Raw genomic sequence first — 20,731 nt, forward strand, 5'->3', positions numbered from 1 at the left:
AGTAACAAGAGGGGAAAGCTCTATGAATAGTCTCATCTTCAACGAAGGCAGAGACCACATGTGCATGCCAAATACAAGGCTGAAGGATTTGCAATCACCTTCAGACTGAATGATCCATCTTGGTTTCCTCCTAAGGCCCCCACTACCAGAGATATCAGTCTTCAGCCGTTCAATTACCTCGGCGTGAACACAGAAAAGGCTGCAGGCCTTGATAGCCTAGCTGCAGTGCTGGAGATATGATCCCCAGAACCAGCTGTAGACTTAGTTCTTTTGCTATCTCGAAAATGAGTGTACTAAATACTCATTTCACAAGTATGGAACTGCCTTCTTGTCCATTGTAGTCTCGTCTTCCTTGTCTCCTTTTCACTCTGTGACAAACAACCACAGCCCATCTATATAGTATAACCACAATTGTAAACTAGTTAGATATTGGGCTGAGTTAATGTCTGAGAATGATGGAGGTATTTTTATTATAGAATGATCTTGTATTGGAAAAGCGTTTCCTCTTTAATTGCATCTTAGTCACTGTCGGTTGTCATGTAGCAACATGTCAAGAAAGTGCTGTATTCCAAAGACATTTTATAGAGGTCTATCTTTATAATTTTAAGTCTTGTTATACAGAATGTCTTAATTGTGTTGCACCAGCATACTGCGTTGGGTAAAACTTTTATGAAGTACTTCGTGACATATCCTGAGATTGTGAGATCAGCTGTACAAATACACCTTCTTTCTTCCATGATAACATTATTCTTGTTGAAATTCATGTGGACAGCTCCTCTGGCTCCTCCACTTCCCCAGTCAAAAAAGATTTGCCAAAATTCCTTCTTTAAAGAGTGGCCCTTTAACAACAAAAATCCTTCAAGCCTAAGGGAGACATTAATAAATGTCTTCCAGTGTAGAGCACAGGGAGATGTCGGGAGAATGCATGTGTTTCCTGTGTGTAAGTAGCAAGAGTAACCTGAAGTAATACTCTGGTCCAATATTTGATTTGATTTGTTATTTGTCACATGTATTAGTATACGGTGAAAAGTATTGTTTCTTGTGTGCTATACAGACAAAGCATACCATTCATCGAGAAGGAAAGGAGGGAATGCAGAATGTAGTGTTACAGTCATAGCTAAGGTGTAGAGAAAGATCAACTTAGCGCAATGTAAGTCCATTCAAAGGTCTGACAGCAGCAGGGAAGAAGCTGTTCTTGAGTCGGTTGATACCTGACCTCAGACTTTTGTATCTTTTTCCTGACAGACGAAGGTGGAAGAAAGAATGCCTGGGGTGCGTGGGGTCCTTAATTATGCTGGCTACTTTGCCGAGGCAGCAGGAAATGTAGACAGAGTCAATGGACGGGAGGCTGGTTTGTGTGATGGATTGGGCTACATTCACCACCCTTTGTAGTTTCTTGCACTCTTGGCAGAGCAGGAGCCATACCAGGCTGTGATACAACCAGAAAGGAAGAATGCTTTCTATGTTTCCAGAGAGCTGTCCAGTGGGCAATTTTTATAAAAGAAGAATTATTGTGAAGGGAGTTTGGGTCTAGATCTTTTCTTGAAAACAGTAAAAAATTGTGATTCTGGAAACCTTCTTGTGCCGCATAAATTGTATCACCAGCTCCCTTTGCAGACTTGTTTTTGGACTTTTCAAATCCCGGAGGATGAAGAACCTGGAAGAATTTCAGAATCTGGGATGGGATATGGAAAAAGCTGTTAAGAGGTACACAACTCTAAGGCTCACAACATATTCCCCTTGTAAAAACTGTTATTCTGATTTCTATTTCTGACAATACCCATATTTTCAGCAGGGGAGTTGCGTGGGAGAGAGGGTTGGAGGGAAAGGGACGCTGTGCTTTTTAAAAAGAAATGTAATCAGTCTGATACGAAGCCCGAACTGGCCAGCTGCCTTGTCCCAAATTGCCAGTCCAACTGCTTCTTTCAAATCCCTCATTTTATTGTGACCTCTGGAACCTGTCAAATGTTTCCATTTTCCCTTCCATCACTGTCTGTTTTTAAATTTTTTTATCTGATTTTTTTCAAGCTTTTTATATGCCAACCAAATAGAAAGAAATTTGCGGGGGCAATCATTTTGAGAATGTTATACTGACATTGAAAAATACTTCCTCTGTGAGGGAACTATAATGATTTTGCGTAACCAGAAACATGAGCATTGCAATGAGATACACATTCCTTTTTAAAAATATAGAAAAGTCCTTTGATAGGATTGTTGTTGCAAAACAAAATGCACGTGTTAAATTTTTAGTAGCAGTTAATTGACATGATGAGTTTGAGAAAATGTACGCTTACTGAATTATATTTTTATACAATGGTGATCATTTTGAGAGGCTTTCTAGGACCACAGGTAGAATTATAATAAGATGAATTCTCCAAGCCTTGCTAGCGACACTGTGTTAGCTGCAGAATCTTACAAAATTATTCCTTGTATTTATTTATATCATAGAATCATAGAATCCCTATAGCGCAGAAGGAGGGCATTTGGCCCATCGCACCTGCACCGCTGACAATTTGACCCAGGTCCTATCCCTGTAACGTATTTCTGCTGCTAGTCCTCCTGACACTATGAGGCAATTTATCATGGCCAAACAACCTAACCTGCACATCTTTGGAGCGTGGGAGGAAACCACTGGGAGAATGTGCAAACTTCATCCAGTCACCCAAGGCCAGAGTTGAACCCGGGTCCCTGGCAGTCTGAGGCAACAGTACTAACCGCTGTGCCACTATAATCCTGACAGTCCAATTCTCATCTGTTTCTGCTACATTTTCTCTTATTTTTCTGATAAGTGGAAAAGTCATGTTGAACTTTTTCCACCAATTTATTTACAACCTTGGTGGTGTATTTTTGAAGAAATTTGCCGCCTAAAATAATCAGGTCAAAACCAATCAGTGATGTTATTTATTGACAGTGAAGGCATTCTTTGCTATTGACATATGGTGATCAAGGTCAAATGTGTAGCGGTTGCCAAACATTAAATGGGTGATGGGATTTTTCAGACACAGATACTCATAGACCAATTGTGACACTCAAAGCCAATGATCAACAGTTGTTGGCAAACAGACACATCTGCTGGATTTTCAGGGTCCTCAAAATTGGGAGTGAAGGAGAGGGCGGCAAAAATACCAGTGTCAGATGGCGTGACAGTTGCAAAACACTAATCCTGGCATCAGCAAAAGCCATCAGAGTAGGCGGCGAAGACAAAACAAGAATTCCATTCTCCTTCCATCTGACGGCAATTAAAAACTGTTAAAGCCTCATTAAGAGCAATTAAATGGAGATGATGGAGGCCAGATGCATGGCATGAAATGTCCTTAAGGCACTGCTTGTGGGTCAAGAGGAAGAAGGAATGTTTTCCTGCAACACAGTAAGTATCACCCCAATGCAATTGGCAAATGTTTGACACAAATGGCAGTATCCAAATTCCACCTCCTTACAATGTCTAACTCCTTTCAACCTCCTCCGCCAGTGATGTCCCACTCACTCTCCTGTCCCCATCCCTGAGTAAATATCGGAAACTCAGTAACTCAGTGCCAATAATGGTAATGTTTTTCAGTAATGCTGCTCCCACAAATCAATCCTAATGGTGCCACTGTTCAGAAATGAACAAATGGTGTTGTGCATCCTGTGGGTTACTAGTGACCAGAAACTGAACTGGATTAGCCATATAAATACCATCACTACAAAAACAGGTCAGGCACTAGGAGCTAGATTCTCCAACCTCGCCTGCAGTTGGGATTCTCCAGTCCTGCTTTTGTGAACAGAGATTTCGCTGAATGCCAAATTCTCTGTTCGTGCTGGCAGCAGTGGAAGGGTGTGAATGGCTGTGTGAAGGGTGTGAATTCTGTGGTAACACAGCTCATGACTTCTCAAAGCCTGCTCACAATCTACAAGGCCCAAGTCAGGAGTGTAATGGAATACTCTCCACTTGTTTATATTAATGCAGCTCCAACAACACTCAAGAAGCATGATGCCATCTCAGACAAAACAACTCAATTGATTGGCATCCCTACCACAAATATTTAGTCCCTCCATCACCAACACACAGTGGCACCAGTATATCATTTGCTAAATGCACTGCAGGAACTCACCAAGGCTCCTTAGGCTGCATCTTCTAAACCCATGACCACTACCATCAAGAAGGACAAGAGCAGCAGAAACAGAGAATCCCACCATCTAGAAATTCCCCTCCAAGCAACTCACCATCCTGACTTGGAAATATATTGCCATTCCTTCACTATCACCGAGTCAAAATCCTGGAACTTCCTCCCTGACAGCACTGTGGATGTACCTACAGCAAAGGGACCTGCAAAAGTTCAGAAAGGCAGCTCACAACCACTTCTCAAGAGCAATAACAGTGAGCTATAACTGTTGGCTTAGCCAGCAATGCCTGCATCCCATTCGTGCGTAACACAAACATTTGGAATATCAGTAGGCTACAGTTGGTAAGATTCATAGAGACAACTTACAGCATGTTTTTTGATTCAACTGAACAGAGACGAGAAGAAAGTGAATGGTGTCCATCAACACCTGTACCATTGCGGCCCTTCTGGCAGATTAGAGCCCTCTCTGATGTCTGACTAGATTCAGGAAGAGCCTCTGGCCACCTCCATCTGAGCTTGATGGCAGGGCTCAGAAGCCAATAAGGAAAACTGCTGCCCCAGCAAGCAAACTCACTGTAATGCTGTCAGACATTGGCAATATAAGGTGCTCCTATATACACTGTGCACACAATCGTGTTGCAATTTATGTAAAGACAAACACCTTCTGTTTCCTTTCACTATAGTCAAACTTCATTGAAATGACGTTAATTATTATTAGAATAAAGACTGCCCATCAACATTTCACAATCGGTAAGAATTGAAGTGGGATTTGAAAACAGGGCTGTCACATCATATTAGAATTGCAGCATGTTTGGAGGTTAAACACCAAGGCAGACAGTTTGGACTGAATGGCCTGTTTCCATGCTAAAACTGCAAAAGAAATAAATGCGATCAAAGCTCCTTATTTTTCTGCCGCTGGCTAATAGCATCATTTACACTGGAGTACTGCCACAATAATAAGATGTACTTTAGCACAGCCCTCACTCCCTCCCACTCTCAACATGTAAGATTTGCAGTACCAAATCCCGTAGACATCCAGATGCAATTGTTTTGGCTTTCAGGATATGTCTAGTGCCACTGATACTTCCGACAAGAGAATCAAGGGGAAAATATGGTGAAACAATTGATACTTCAATAAAGACTAAGAGAGTTCTTTCCTTCTGTTTTTGTTACTTAAATATTTAATAAAAGTGGCAAATGCTGGAAAGAATACAATCCGATTACACTTTTTAATGCAGTGCTGCCAGATTTTACACACCTCAGACTCAGCTGCTGGTCGCAGTAATGAAACCAAATGTTTGGCAAGACACCATGAAAGGAATTGTTCCCTTCAAATGTGCAAGTCTGTCTCTGAATCTGGTGGGCCAGGCCCAGGCTTGAAAAATTTCTGTACCTGTATGAGTTAGCCCAGTCTAGCCCAGGTCAACCTCATCTATAAATCATACAGTCCAGTAGTGACTGCTTGCGATACCAACCGTGGATACTTTGCATGTTCATTGGACATTCTTCTGCTCTCGGTTTCAATGGAGGTCTTACTTTAAAAAAATTGTAATGTCTTCCCTTAAAACAATAGACAGATGTGAAGAATCCTGCTTTGGACATCATGAAGGAGGCTTCATAATCTTGAGTATATTAACAGCACATTTGTAGTAACAAATCATAACCACACACATATGATATATATTTGTATATACAGTAGAGGGTTCAGGTATGGTCTTTACATATCCCTAAGTCTTTGCATATCTCTGTCCATCCTAGACTTGATCTGGGTCAATGTACCTTTTTACATCACGGTGTGGGTGGTACTGTACTCAGTGCCACAATAACCCAGTATACAGCAGACCTTATATTACAAGAAGAATGTGGTGTGAATACGTTAAACACAAATAATTATTTCAAGGCTTCTAAGACCAATTTAACAGGAACCCATTCTTTTACCCATTTACCAGAATTATCTGACTAGTTGATGGGGATTATTTGAAAAAGATAAAAAGTCTTACATTATTTGTACAGACATAAGCACATTTGGTGTTCAATGATGTTGGTTGAGGCATAGGAAAATTCATCTGCTCTTTTTCTAAATAATGCCATGGCTGTCCAAATGTAAGAGCAGAGAGGGCCTTAGTTTCTGAATTATCCCCACACTGCCAATAGTGCAGTACTCCCTCTGTACTCTCCTGTAGATTTTGTATCAGCAACCTTCTGGTACAGAGATGAGAGTGGTACCACCTGAGCCACTATTGAGACTCTAATTGTTAGCTTTGCCGTGACTTTACTGACAAGATGACAAGATGTCTGTCAGGTCAAATAATCTCACATGTAAGATTTACATTAAGTGTTCCAGGGATTAATACTTCCTTAGCTGGAGCAAGCATCTGGTAGATCCCCTTAAACTGGCAGCTCCCTAAATCAGTGGTTACTCTCCAATCAAAGTCATATAATGATAGTTACATAGCCCAGACAACACAAAGGAGGCCATATGGCCCATTGTGCCTGTGCCCGCTCTGTGAAAGAGCTACTCTGTTAGCCCCACTCCAATGCTGTTCTTCTGTAGGGCTACAGCTGCCTTCCCTTCAGACATGTGTCAGATTTCCCCTTACTGCTGAATCTACTTCCAGATTGCAATAACCAGGATACAAAAAATTCTCCTCCATTCCTCCTGGCCAATGAACGTAATTCTGTGTTCTTTTGTTACCAACCTTTCTGCCAATGGAACTTGTATTTGATAAAAAGCATTAAGTTGGCGATGTTAATTAGTAATATTTTTCTCCCCCCAGAAGGAGAATTTAAGTTTGTGCTGCATGAACGTGCATCATTTAATCTGCCACAGCAGCTCTGCCCACAATTTATAGCGGCCTGTTTGATAGTTCTGAGAAATAACCCACGAGAAGGGGATGAACCCCTCCCTTGCTTTTCACATATACAAGCAGCGAAGAAATTTGAATCTAAATACACCAATTCCAAAGATGTGCGGGTTAGGTTGATTGGTCGTGCTAAATTGACCCTAGTGTCAGGGGGATTAGCAGGGTAAATTTGTGGGGTTATGGGGCTCAGGCCTGGGTGGGATTGTGGTTGGTGCAGACTCGATGGGCCGAATGGCCTCCTTCTCTACTGTAGGGATTCTATGAATCTAGTGTGAGCAGAAGTCCTGCAGTAGCCACTTTCCTTACTAGTAAATTATGAGGGAGCGAAGAGCCAAAAGCTGGGGGATGTCAAAAAAAGACATTATTTTTCTCACATTAAAAAGGGATTTTGTACATCCGCATCTCTTGCTATTTTGTTGGAATCCTCGATGTGTCTTTTATTCATGAGACACTCTTCTTGTAAATAACTCTGCCATTTCAACCAGCATGAGGTATATCGTGCAGAGATGACTGAGCATTATTAATAACATCTGGATTTATTGGCATCATTATTTTTTTAACATCAGACGGAAAGCTGAGTTTCCCCTTGGATCGCTCTCTTTCTCTCTCTCTGCATGGACGATTGCACATACTGAATCTGGGACAAGATGGGGCAAAGAGGCTGTAAATCCGTGTGTCTCAGAGAGCAAGTGGCGACACTGGACACAGTTATAATTGTTGCACACATTCTGCGTTGGGTGAGCAGTTGATACCGTGATCGCTGGTGTGCTTTACTTTATACCCTGAAAAGGGCTTTCTTCTCGGTGTTTGAAAACTTTTCACCTAGCCGCTCTCTACAAGTATCCCGTTTAAACTTCATAATCCTGATAGAAAGCGCAGACTCCATCGAATCTGAGCCAAGTGCGTTCAGTGCTGCAGGCGTGACCTGGTTGCATGATTATCTGCCTCCCTGACTTCATTGGACAAAAGTGGCGGATAGGAAACATAAATTATGTTAATCTGCTGTTTTGTACAAAACCCAAGATGTTGCTTGCCCTTTTCCAGAGCTGGACTCTCGGGCACCAGGAGCTGGACTCTGGATGCAATGTGAAACATTGAGTGTATGAAGGAAAGTGTAACTAATTGGGGATTTTGCATGTGTGTGAAAGGCTTGTGGCAGAAAGTCAGGATTATTGGAAGATTATTTGTTCAATCGGCTCAGGTACGTGAATCACAGAACAGGACTTGTTTAATTTGTCTTTGCTGGATTTTGGCTCCAATTTACCTCTATTTAATCCTTTCCTGTCTCCTTTTTTTGCTGTCTTATTTTCCGTGAACAGGCACTCAGTTTTATAGTGGGTTATTTAACCCTTTTAAATCTGTGTGCTTCGTGACCTGCACACTTGCTGCACTTTTAATCTGTACAACTGCAAATTGCCACAGCTCCAGATGACCATAGGTTGCTCTCTTTTGAAGGGGAGGGAGGACTGGTGGTGAATTAACCTGTGGATCACCACGCCTCGGGCAAGAGGCAAGACTGAGAAGATGGGACTTAATGATAACCTCAGCCGGTTTGGGATTGTCCTACATCACTGAACAGCCGTCCAGACAATCGAGCTAACTGACCCCCATCTGTACAATTACCAGCTAAAAAAGTGTGACTGGCAGTAGATAGGAAGCACAAGTGAAGTGAAATAACTAAAATAAACTTTATTCATAAAATATCTCGAAGAAAACATTGCCACCGTGCCACCTCTAAGTCTTGCACAGTGGTTAACACTGCTGCCTCACAGCACCAGAGAGCAAGTTCAATTCCAGCCTTGAGTGATTGTCTGTGTGGAGTTTGCATATTCTCCCTGTGTCTGTGTGGATTTCCTCTGGGTGCTCCAATTTCCTCCCGCAGTCCAAAGATGTGCAGTTTAGGTGGATTAGACGTGCTAACTTGCCCCTTAGTATCCCAAGATGTGTAAGTTAGATGGATTAGCCATTAGAAATGTGTGGGATTACGGGGACAGGGCAGGGGGAAAGGATGCTCTATCAGAGAGTTGTACAGACTTGATGGACTGAATGGCCTCTTCTGCAGTGTAGGCATTCTACAATTTTAAACAATCATGACAGGAAAGCACAACAGTATTCGTATTTTCCACAAAGATCAAAATGGATTCTGAGGTTCTTCAATACAGAGATGAAAACATTACAAACGTTTCAGTATTTTTGTCACAGATAGTATAATGTTCAAATTATATACATGGGTCATATTGCACCCTTGAGGTGCTTCAACACAGTTGTATTTATTATATACAATCAAGAATAATCTTGTGGTTGGAGGAGTCAACACCAGCCCTTGGTGTACATTGACTGAAAGGTCTTGCACAGTAGCCTTTTCCCCATTGCACCTTGGGTGTGTCTGCCCCAAGTTTGAGTCCCTCAGCATATAGTCCTACTTTTTGTTTCAAATGTTCCTCGTGTTTCTCTGGCTACTAGTGATTGCTGGTTGATTGAAATTTATTTGAGTCCTTTCTCTCAGCACTTTCAATTCATGCTAACATTTCATTGCAATGTCTTTGTTCTGTCTGTTTGTTCTCAGATTCGATCATTTCACCTTCTCCATTCTTTAAGTTAAGAACTGTAAAGAAAAAAAGTTGTTAATAGCTGATGGAAGATATAGTTTAGAGCCAAAATCCAGAAGCAAAATACTGCAGATGCTGGAAATCTGAAATAAAAGGTTAATGCTGTAAATATTTAGTTGCGCTGATAAATGGTTAGTGGGCAGAATTTCCAACCCCCACCCCATTTCATAGTGGCAGGCTTGGAGGTTGGTGGGGGGGTGCGGGGGGCAGATGTCAGAAAAAAAGTGGGGAGCCACGTCAAGATGGCTTCCCAAACACATTCCCGCCACCAGAGAATTTTCCCAGGACCAGTCAGGAATGTGGATTAGCTTCCTGGAACATGGAAAGGGGGAGCCAATTTACATGTTAAGGTTCCAAATAGAACATAAGAACATAAGAAATAGGAGCAGGAGTAGGCCATCTAGCCCTTCGAGCCTGCCCCACCATTCAATAAGATCATGGCTGATCTGTCGTGGCTCAGTTCCACTTTCCCGCCCTCTCCCCATAACCCTTAATCCCCTCTCTTATCAAAAACCCATCAACCCGCGTCTTAAAAATATTTAGCGAAGCAGCCTCCACCACTTCAACGGGCAGAGAATTCCAGAGATTCACCACCCTTTGAGTGAAGAAGTTCCTCCTCAACTCTGTTCTAAACCGCCCCCGCTTTATCTTGAGGCTGTGCCCCCTAGTCCTACTGTCTTTTTTGAGCAGGAAGAGTCTCTCCACCTCTATCCTATCCATCCCATTCATCATCTTATACGTCTCAATGAGATCTCCCCTCATTCTTCTAAACTCTAACGAGTACAAGCCTAGTTTATTCAGCCTCTCCTCATAGCTCAATCCCCTCAACTCCGGTATCAGCCTAGTAAACCTCCTCTGCACTCCCTCCAGGGCCAAAATATCCTTGCGCAGGTGCGGCGCCCAAAACTGCACACAGTACTCCAGCTGCGGCCTCACCAATGCCCTATACAGCTGCAGCAAGACCTCCCTACTTTTATATTCAATCCCCCTCGCTATGAAGGCCAGCATCCCATTCGCCTTCCTGACCACCTGCTGCACCTGCAAGCTGGGTTTTTGCGACTCATGCACAAGGACCCCGAGGTCCCTCTGCACCGTCGCCTGCTGCAGTTTTTCGCCACTTAAGTAATAGTCCTTCCTACCATTCTTCCTACCAAAGTGGACCACCTCACACTTGCCAACATTAAATTCCATTTGCCATTTCCTGGCCCATTCGCCCAGCCTATCTAGATCCTTCTGCAGACTCTCCACACCCTCCGCACAATTTGCCTTTCCCCCAATCTTGGTGTCATCAGCAAATTTCGACACCCTGCACTCGGTTCCCTCCTCCAGATCATCTATATAAATGGTAAATAGCTGAGGCCCCAGCACCGACCCCTGGGGCACCCCACTAGTCACCAACCGCCAATCCGAATAGCACCCATTGACCCCCACTCTCTGCCTCCTATTTGACAACCAATCCTCTATCCACGCTAACACCCTACCCCCAACTCCATGTCCCCTGACCTTCTGCAATAACCTCTTGTGAGGTACCTTGGGGTGATTCTCAAGTCTTGGTGGCATTTTGCCTGTGGCTGAGCTCCTGCCACCCCCAGGAAGAGGCTGTCAGCCTCATGGACACTCCCTTCCAGGGGAACCATCAGAGATGGAGGTTTGTTCCCCAAAAGAGGGAGCAGTGGACATAAAAGTCCACCCTCCCCTCAGCCATTCCAAGGGACCTCTTGCCTTCCCCTCTCTGAAATCATGATTTATTTTTATACCGCTGAGAATGCCCCCATGTTGAGGTGTTCTCAAAGTCTCCTACCTCCCTCAGCAGTGCCCTCATCTTCTGGTGAGTCTACCTAGCTTATTGAGCTAGGGGCCCTCTCTGGGCCTGTAGCATTGAGGGCCAATCTGCCATTCTTAATAAGGGGGCTAGAGCAGGGCAGCCAATTAGGAGGCTACCTCTGGCCAGAGAATTGAGCCATTCCTACTTCTAGTAAGTGTGGGCTCACGACCTTGATTTAGCTTTGTAAGAAATCTCACAACACCAGTAGGTATATTTGGTATCACGAGCTTTCGGAGCGCTGCTCCTTCATCTGTTGAGTTTATTTTGTTTTGATATTAGTGTCCCAACCTCTGCCCAACGTGTCAGTCTAATGACCTATCACCGGAACTTGGAACTGGTTCTGACAAATGGTTATTGACCTGACATGCTGACTCTGTTTATCTCTCCACAGATAATGTCAGACTTCCTGAGTATCTCCAAACATGAAATCCAACTTGTTGCCACCATTGCACCTCTCCCCTCAAGAATTGGCACTGAGAGGGTTAACCAATGCCTCAAGAGGGTTAACTGTACAAGAATGAATGCACAAGTTGGAAACCACTTCCTGTCCAATTTAAAAACACATTTTTAATAATATTGTTCAAATAATAATCTTTAGTGATTGTACCCAGCTGTCCCTTTGAGCATTAAGCATAAGGGACAATATTCCCATAGTCTTTTCAGTGTCAACCATTTAAAATATTCAGAAAATCATTATAGAGGTCACTGCGTGTATACATTAGACACAACTGCAAATTGCACAGCACAATCCTACCATTAATGCAGCAAACTGTGCATCACCATATATATTCTGACTTCACATTAAATAGATTATGTAACCTTTCTTTCTCAATACCTCCATGGAGTCAACAAGAATGGTTTAATTGGATGCAATCATCTTCTACTATCCTTAACAATAATATCCCTAAACATTAACTTATTACTGGGTAGAAGTTTGCTCCAATTTAAAATTGGGAAGCCTGAAGCCATTGTGCTGAGTTCCCACCACAAATTATATTCCCTAACCACGGACTCTATCCTTCACACTGGCTACTGTCTGAGACTGAACCAGACTGTTAATGGCCTCCATCATGGACAGCCCAGCCTTCTAAAGCTTCTAGTCAACCTCGAAGGCCATCTGCCCTCTTCTCCACTGAAAGGCAGCAGCCATGTCAACCCAGTCATGCTGCTTCCACTGGGATAGAGCTAGGACAGTCAGAGTTATACAGCAAATGGGCACGAAGGATTGCGTAAGGGTGATTAGTTTAATTTTCGTATGGCATATTTAATTTATAATTGGAATTGGATTGTGCATTTCGGGTGGCTTTTAATGTGACGTAGAGGCTGTAGTGATTGTCATTAACAGTGGGAAGGTAAGGAAATGGGACTGTTGGATTGGAAAATTGGGGTTGAAGTTAAAGTAGATAAATGAGTTCTTCACATGGAGCGTGGGCAGAAAGAGGCTGCCTAGGGTTACAAACTCACTTCTTTTTCCTCCTCTCTATCCACCTCCTCCTCTTCCTCATTCTTATCCTTCACCTTGTGCTCCTGCTCCTCTCCTGATGCTGGGTAGCAAAGGCTGTTTCCAGCATGATGGTGAGCATTCGGCAGACCACTACAAAGTTTGACAGTGGCCGTAGAATCATTGCTTCACGATGCTAGTTTGTGTGTGCATGTGCGTATGTGTGTCAAACCACAGTCACAAGCCTATCCTCAGTGGATTGCCCATTGCCCTGTAGTCGCCATTTCGTTTGCCATGGTGACTTAAATACAGCTGGCACTGTGAACCTCCACAGAACAGACACATCATGACTGCTGCGGATATCTGCCTTCGACCTGCATCACTTGCTGCCTATGGTCAGACAACAGCGAGCCACTGAGAGAGCGGAATCCCTTTTGGTTCCATTTTTTGTCAGAGTTGACATATGCTGCGCACAGAGATGTGCCAGCAGTCACTGGCACTCTGTACCTTGTAGAAACCGGCAATCAGAACCAAGCCGCGTGCTCACTCCACCCACTTAATGAAGCGTAGTTATAAACAGCCTCAGTCACCTCCCTTGTAACACCAGAGCACTGCAAACTGAAAGATGTTGCTTCTACCTTCAGCAGTGGCCTGGAAGGAGCCAGGTGCATAAAGGTTCCTAGCTATCATCACCTTGACCGCTACTGGAATGTAATTCTACTCTGCTCTAAGATTGGAGCTATGGTTGCAGCAGTGGGTCGATTTCAGTGAGGACATTTTTTGTGAAGCATAGACTTCTCAAACGTTGGTTATTACAGAAGTGTGAGAATAGATCTCTGATCAGCCTGGAAGGCTATGATCTCACACCAACAGCCCCACTTCCATTCCTCCCTCTGCTTCCTCTTCCAGCAGCTAGTCCTGTTCTGCGTGGCTTCACTTCATTCTCCCAGACAAGGTTGATTCCAAGAGAAAAGCCTGATAGTGCACTCATGGGAATTCTATGCAGAAGTCTTGAAATCAGCATAATGTCCTTTAGCACCCAGCACGTCATTCCCTGTTGAGGTTGGAAACCTTAAGTTGGTAAACTAGAGCCCAAACTGTTGCAGAATATTAGCAATAACCAGAAGAAATTGAGCAGAAATATCCTGTGAGTAGTTGAACTTTTTTTTTACATAGTGCTTGGTGGTGGTGGTGGTGGAGAAGGTATGGATGGTGCTTCCTGCTATTTCATGAATATTCATCTGTGCTAGGCCAATAGATGGTATAGACTGAAATTTGGAGCTCTAGAATGGCAATGCTCAGTGAATGTTAAACAACATTGAGGTGCTTGCTCTTCCTGTTACCAGAGATGTTAGGTGCCAGCTCGTGAACCCCATTACCAATATAACTTTGGAGCACTTCACATCATAAGTGTATATGCAGTTAATACCAACTTGGAATCCCAAAATGGCCATTATCGAGCCCAATTCTGTCACTTGTGACTGTAACAAATTTAGGTTGACCTGACTGAAAGTTATACCTTGGAGTCTTACTTTGAAGGCCTGCTTCTTAACTAGACTTTTCTCCATTTGTAGCTTGTTTGGAATAGCCTAATGTGGAGCCAAAAGAAAATGTTTGTGCGATGCATAAGGAATGAATCAGTTTGAATGTATCACAGTCCTTGTTGTGAAGGTAGTGAAAGATCACATTGTAGAGATACAATGCCGCAGTTTGTTGGGGTTCTTATGTGCTATCACTCAGAATGTTTGGACAACACCATAGATTGCTCTTACCCGTGTTGCTGGCAGGGTTAGGCACAGAGCGTGACTTGGCATTTTAATTCATGAAGAGAATGAATAAATCGCCGTGTCGCTGACCTCATGTTGGCTAGGTGAAGCATACAATTAGCAGAACCCTGGCATAAGGTATTCTGCTTTTACCATCAGTTGACAAGTGGGGCTCGGTGAGATGAGATCCTGAAACTTCTGCTAACATTGCCAGGGGTTTTAAATCACATTATATCCCAGTGCTTCCACCATGGTTTAATATGTATTACCCTTCATGATGTTCTTTGTATGTCTGTCCTTTTTTTCAAATTTCCTGTAGTGCTCTGTGTATAAAGGCAGCTGTTGTTTGTGTAATATGAGGGGATCTGTGACATGCCAAAAACAGCAGTAAAATGCCTTCATAACTTAAAGGGACATTTTTGTCTTGCAAGAGTACTTTTTTTTATGGCAATGACATTTTGCCTGAGTTTTTGTTTCACATACTTAAATTGAGCTTTCAAACAAATTACTTTTTCCACGTAGACAGTGGCTTTCAATAGTAACAAGAGCATCAGCTGAGATAGACACAGCAAGTTACCTGTAATACAAATAACCATGAAACAACTAAGTTTGAATCGATTTGCAAGGTTTTGAAAAGTCCTCCAGAATGTGTTTCTTTTTTTTTCCAGAGTACAAGAATCAGAAAGAATTTGTAGTCTTGCAGTGTAATGGCTTCAGTCAGGCCATTGGGGTTGGCCTATTGGGGTATGAACTTCCAGATTAGGATCCAGGAAAAGGTATTAAAAAAACAGGAAAAGAGATCCTTGATTAAGGATCCAATTGATGGGTCAATCAGGGAGACTTTGCTTTGTACTTAACCGGGACACCCCAAGAAATAGACTGCTAACTACTAGCACTCTGTGTACTGCTGTTAGAGTTTGTAAATAAAGAGATTTTGGTGAAGAGACTTCTGCCTCCGCAGACATATTACATGAAGTCTTTCACAGACTTCCTGATATACTGTTTGTAGATTAATAAACTAATATTGCTACTAACCAAGTGCAAATGTCAACATTGGAATCTGAATTAAACTCAACAAAAGATCAGTAAGTATCAAAAGAAGATCTTCATGTCTCATACAATATCCTTGGAACATGAACATTCTTCCTTTCAATTTATCAATTAATGAATGTTTGTGCTTCCCTGCAAACTTACAAATGTTAATACTTGGAAACAATTGAAATCTAAGGTTAAAACAGCTATAATTTGACTTTATCAATCATTGTAAGAAATCAATAATTCAGTGATCACCTATTAATAGTTACTGTCTCTCAAGAGATTTTTTTAAATAACTTATCATCTAGAGCAGAGATTCCGGGATTTGGTTGACAATGGTACCAAGCATCTTTTGTCTAAAAATGTGCATGAATGATAATACAATAGAATCATAGAGTCCTACACTGCAGAAGGAGGCCATTTAGCTCATCTAGCCTGCACTGACCACAATCCCACCCAGGCTCTATCCCCTTAACCCCCACATATTTAATCTGCTAGTACCCCTGACACTAAGGAGCAATTTCACATGACCAATTAACCTAACCCGCACTTATTTGGACTGTGGGAGAAAACTGGAGCACCAGGAAGAAATCCACACAGACACAGGGAGAACATGCAAACCCCACACAGACAGTGACTTGAAGCAGGAATTGAACCCAAGTCCCTAGCGCTGTGAGGCAGCAGTGCTAATCGCTGTGCCACTGTGAATCAGCACAGTTCTGTGTTTTGATCCTTATCCCCCATCATGGGGAGAAAGTAATTCTTTCCCTCTTGTCGGCACCTAAAGCCAGTATTTAAATCAAGTATGCCCTGTCTAATTAATGCACTACAGAAAAAATATCATGTAGACATCACGTGAGAACTCTGTTTTATCACATTTATCTAGCCTCTTTAACTCAGTAAAGATCCCAAAAGATCTGCACAGGAGCATAATGCAACAAAAAAATTCCACTGAGCCAAAGCAGGAGACATTACAATTGGTGACCACATTCTTCACCAGAGAGATAGGTTTTACGAACCTTTGAAGTGGGATATGGAACGAGCCGAAGAGAGTTTGGGAGGGAATTCCAGATCCAGAAGGCTGGAGACAAAGTTGCTAATGGTGAAGAAAAGTAATAGATGGGCTTAGGGCTAGAGGTAGGGAGAGGTAAAGAGACATTTGAGTAGAAGGCAGAGAATTTTAAAACTGAGACTTGCCATACAGAAATCCAATGTAGATTAGTGAACAAGTGGGTGCTGAGTGCATGAGACTGGGGCAGGATTCTACTGTCCTGCCTGCCACGGGAATCATATTGGGTGGGGCACAGACCATGCAAAGGCCCTATCCCTGTAACCCCACATATTTACCCCACTGATTCCCCTCATCTACATGTCTTAGGACACTGAGGGGCAATTGAACATGGCCAATCCACCTAATCTACACATCGTTTGGAGAGTGGGAGGAAACCGGACCACCTGGAGGAAAACCACGCAGATAGTCTCATAAGGCGGGAATTGTATCTTCCCGGTACAGGCACTGTGATGATGTGGAGATGCTGGCATTGTACTGGGGTAAACAGGGGAGTTCTGGAACTCCCACCCACCTGATGAAGGAACAGCCAGTTCTGAAAGGTAGTGGCATTTGCTACAAATAAACCTGTTGGACTTTAACCTGGTGTTGTGAGACTTCTTACAGGCACTGTGAGGCAGCAGTGTTAACCACTGTGAAACCATGCTATCTTTGACCTCTACAAGAAAGCATACCTCCATAACTGCCCTGTGAATAAGAAAGAAATATGCAGTTATGCAGCACCTCTTATGATTCAGGATGACCTAAGGTACCCCAGTGGCAATGAACTACTCTTTGAATTGTAGCTAGATTAAAGGATAAATATTGGCCAATGTTGAGGAGAACCCTGCATCTCTTGCATAAAACAAAATCCATGTTGCTACTGTTATCAACTTGAGAGAGCAGCTGGGGCCTCAGTTTAATACCTTGCACAGTATTTTTGCTGTCCCACCCACCATGGGAATTGTAGTGGGCGTGACATGGGCCATGCAAAGGTCTGACCTTGGGCAGGATTTGCTGATCTTGGGGCGTGCGTGGCTGGAAAACCCCAGACCTCATCTGAGTACTCCCTCAGTGCAGTTCTGCAATGAAGCGTCAGCCTGGATTTTTATGCTCAAGTCTCTGCAAGAACCTATAATCTCTGACTCAGAGTGACGAGTTCGACCACTGAACCACAGCTGGCAAGACAAAGAGACATGCAGTCAAATATTGAATGTGTTGGCTTTTGCCGTTATTCTTGGGGAATATACTGGAGAACTGCATTTATTTATGAAATCAGAGAGAAAAAGAATATAGTGGAGAAAAAGTTAGAATGATTTGATAGCAATCAGACCGAAATGATCATAAAGCTAACAGGAACATTTGACTGGGGGCAGGAGTCATTCTACACACTCCATCAGCAATAGGAATAGTCTGCAACAGCATCAACTTATTCACATTAACATTTCTATTTTAGTATGTGGACCATCATATTTATTTTAATTTGCTGAAATGTGGCAGTAAAATGCTCAAGCTGTTTAGACAGCCCTTTAGTCATTTTGAAATATTTCTCGCATTCTGTACTGATGCCATCACGGGGGTTGCATTAACCAGCCGACGTTGATGTGTCATTTAACTGTGCCAGTCTGTCTCAAGCTCAGTACTTTGAAACTTTGTGCTCCAGGCATCTTCGGTTTCCACTGAAATGTGGTTTTCATTACTCCTCGGAGGGCGTGCATAAGGTCTGAGTTTAAAGCTAGGCAGTAAATATTTCTGCTGCAGGATATATCTTTTGACGTTTGATGTGCTTTGAAAAATCAATTGATTTACTTAGTATTCTTCTCTGGGGAGCTTTTACTGACAAATGAAGAATTTAAAAGGTTTCAACTTTTTATCTTGTGCATTGTAAAGATTGTTCAGCCCGATGAAGTTCGAGAAGCTTTGTGTCTCTTTGGCACATAGAGCAAGTCCGCTAAGTAAAAGGTGGCCTGATTCTTTTAAAGTTCTGAGTATGTATGGAAACTTATTAATAGTATTGTCATCGAATGGCAGCAAGAAACTACTTGACTGAGGTGCTTAATAGCTGTAAAGATTAACCTGCTGGATTAGAGCTTTTATGTATCATTAACTGTGCATTGAGAATGATTGGGACGGGTTATTTGTACTGTGCTTGCGTAATGTTCACAGATTCTAAAGAAAGAGAATGGCCATTATTGACGTATCCTTAGGCTATCGCCATGTTATTTGGTCATCATGTTGATTTGCTCTCAGGATGGCTGTGATGCTGTCACCTTCAATTGTCCATCCTTAGTTGCATGTATGTGATGCTGCTAGACCTCCTTGAGCTGCTGTAATCCTTTTTCTCGATTCATTCTCACGATGTGGACATGACTGGCAAAGCCAACATTTATTCCCTATCTGCCCTCGGGAAGCTAATGGTGAACTTATTATTGAAACACTGCAGTCCGTGTGGTGTAGGCACTCCCACTGTGCTGATTGGTAGCAAGTTCCAGGATTGTGAGGCAGTGACGAAGGAATGATGATTTCTATCTCAGTCAGGATAGTGCGTGACTTGGAGGGGAACTTTAGGGCAATGGTTTCCCCCTGCACCGGATGCTGCAGGTCCTTCTAGGTGGTAGATATTGTAGGCTTGTATAGCTAGTAGGCACAGGAGCCATGGTATGCCCTGTGAAGGGTATTCCTACTTAAGTTTCTTGAGCCAGTTTATAGGGAGGAGTTGCTGAGGTAATTTCCCTTGCCTCCCTCATGATTTTCACTTATGAAGTACCTCAGGCTACAGCCAAGGTCCCAAGCTATCGTTTGTAAGGAAACCTGCACAGAAAACCCCCACTAGATGTAAATCCAGTTTCAGTGAGTGTCTAGAGAGTGGCCTGAGCTCAATCCTTCTGCTTTAGAGATGTGAATACTGCCACAAAATCCATGGTCAGTACATCTCCAGGGTGTTAAAGTCCGAAGAGGTGTGGGTTAAATGGATTGGCCATGCTAAATTGCCATTTAGTATGCGCAGATATGTAGGTTAGGGGGATTATTGGGCTAAATATGTGTGGTTACGGGGATAGGGCCTGGGTAAGATAAAAAGATGGGTTGATGCAGAATCGATGGGCCAAATGGCCTCCACCTGCACTGTAGAGACTTTATGAATGGGAATATATGTCCAAGCCTGGTTCATCACCTCGAGGCATTGGTGATTTGAAATGTCTGTCTTAATTAATGGATTGACATGAATGTGATCTTTCCCAAATGAGGATTCATTAAAGAGCTAAAGGAATGAGACCCAAGTTGGAATTAGCCTTTTATGACATTAAAAGTTCCTTACTCTTCTCATCTCCATTTAGAGTTTGGGTCTAGCTCCACTCAAATGTGGCTAATCCATCTAACCTTGGGACACAAGGGGAATTTAGTATGGCAATCCACCCAACCTGCACATCTTTAGACTTTGGGAGGAAATCGGAACACCCGGAGGAAACCCATGCAGATGCTGGGAGAATGTGCAAACGCCACACAAACATCACCCAAGGCTAGAATTGAATCTGGGTCCCTGGTGCTGTGAGGTAGCAATGCTAACCACTGCCACCGTGAAAAGAATCTTTGCACAATTAACGTTGAAATAACATAGAAACATAGAACATTACAGCACAGTACAGGCCCTTCAGCCCTCAATGTTGTGCCAAGCTATGTCCAATCCCAAGATTAAGCCATCCCACTCCCTATAATTCTGGTGTGCTCCACGTGCCTATCCAATAACCGCTTGAAAGTTCCTAAAGTGTCCAACTCCACTATCATAGCAGGCAGTCTATTCCACACCCCAACCACTCTCTGAATAAAGAATCTACCTCGGACATCCCTCCTATATCTGCCCCCTAGTAACAGCTACATCCATCCGAGGAAATAATCTCTGCACGTCCACTCTACCAATCCCTCTCATCATCTTATAAACCTCTATTAAGTTGCCTCTCATCCTACTCCGCTCCAAAGAGAAAAGCCCCAGCTCCCTCAACCTTTCCTCATAAGACCTACCCTCCAAACCAGGCAGCATCCTG

At 43.0% G+C, this 20,731-nt stretch overlaps 1 protein-coding gene across 3 annotated transcripts in view; it reads left to right on the plus strand.

Moving 5' to 3' along the window:
* ddr2a (discoidin domain receptor tyrosine kinase 2a) overlaps positions 1-20,731 on the plus strand; it is a 154,152-nt gene that overhangs the window by 51,168 nt on the left and 82,253 nt on the right. Inside the window, exon 1 of one of the 3 annotated variants that reach the window (XM_080195884.1) lies at positions 7,982-8,168. The exons of the other annotated variants lie outside the window; for them this stretch is intronic. The gene's annotated coding sequence lies outside the window, so the exon portion shown is untranslated. Of the gene's footprint in view, positions 1-7,981; positions 8,169-20,731 lie in introns of those variants that run through there. 3 annotated transcript variants of the gene reach the window in all.

Source organism: Carcharhinus amblyrhynchos, chromosome 9, assembly GCF_965287045.1.
Source record: "Carcharhinus amblyrhynchos chromosome 9, sCarAmb.v2.hapA, whole genome shotgun sequence".
NCBI lineage: Eukaryota > Metazoa > Chordata > Chondrichthyes > Carcharhiniformes > Carcharhinidae > Carcharhinus > Carcharhinus amblyrhynchos.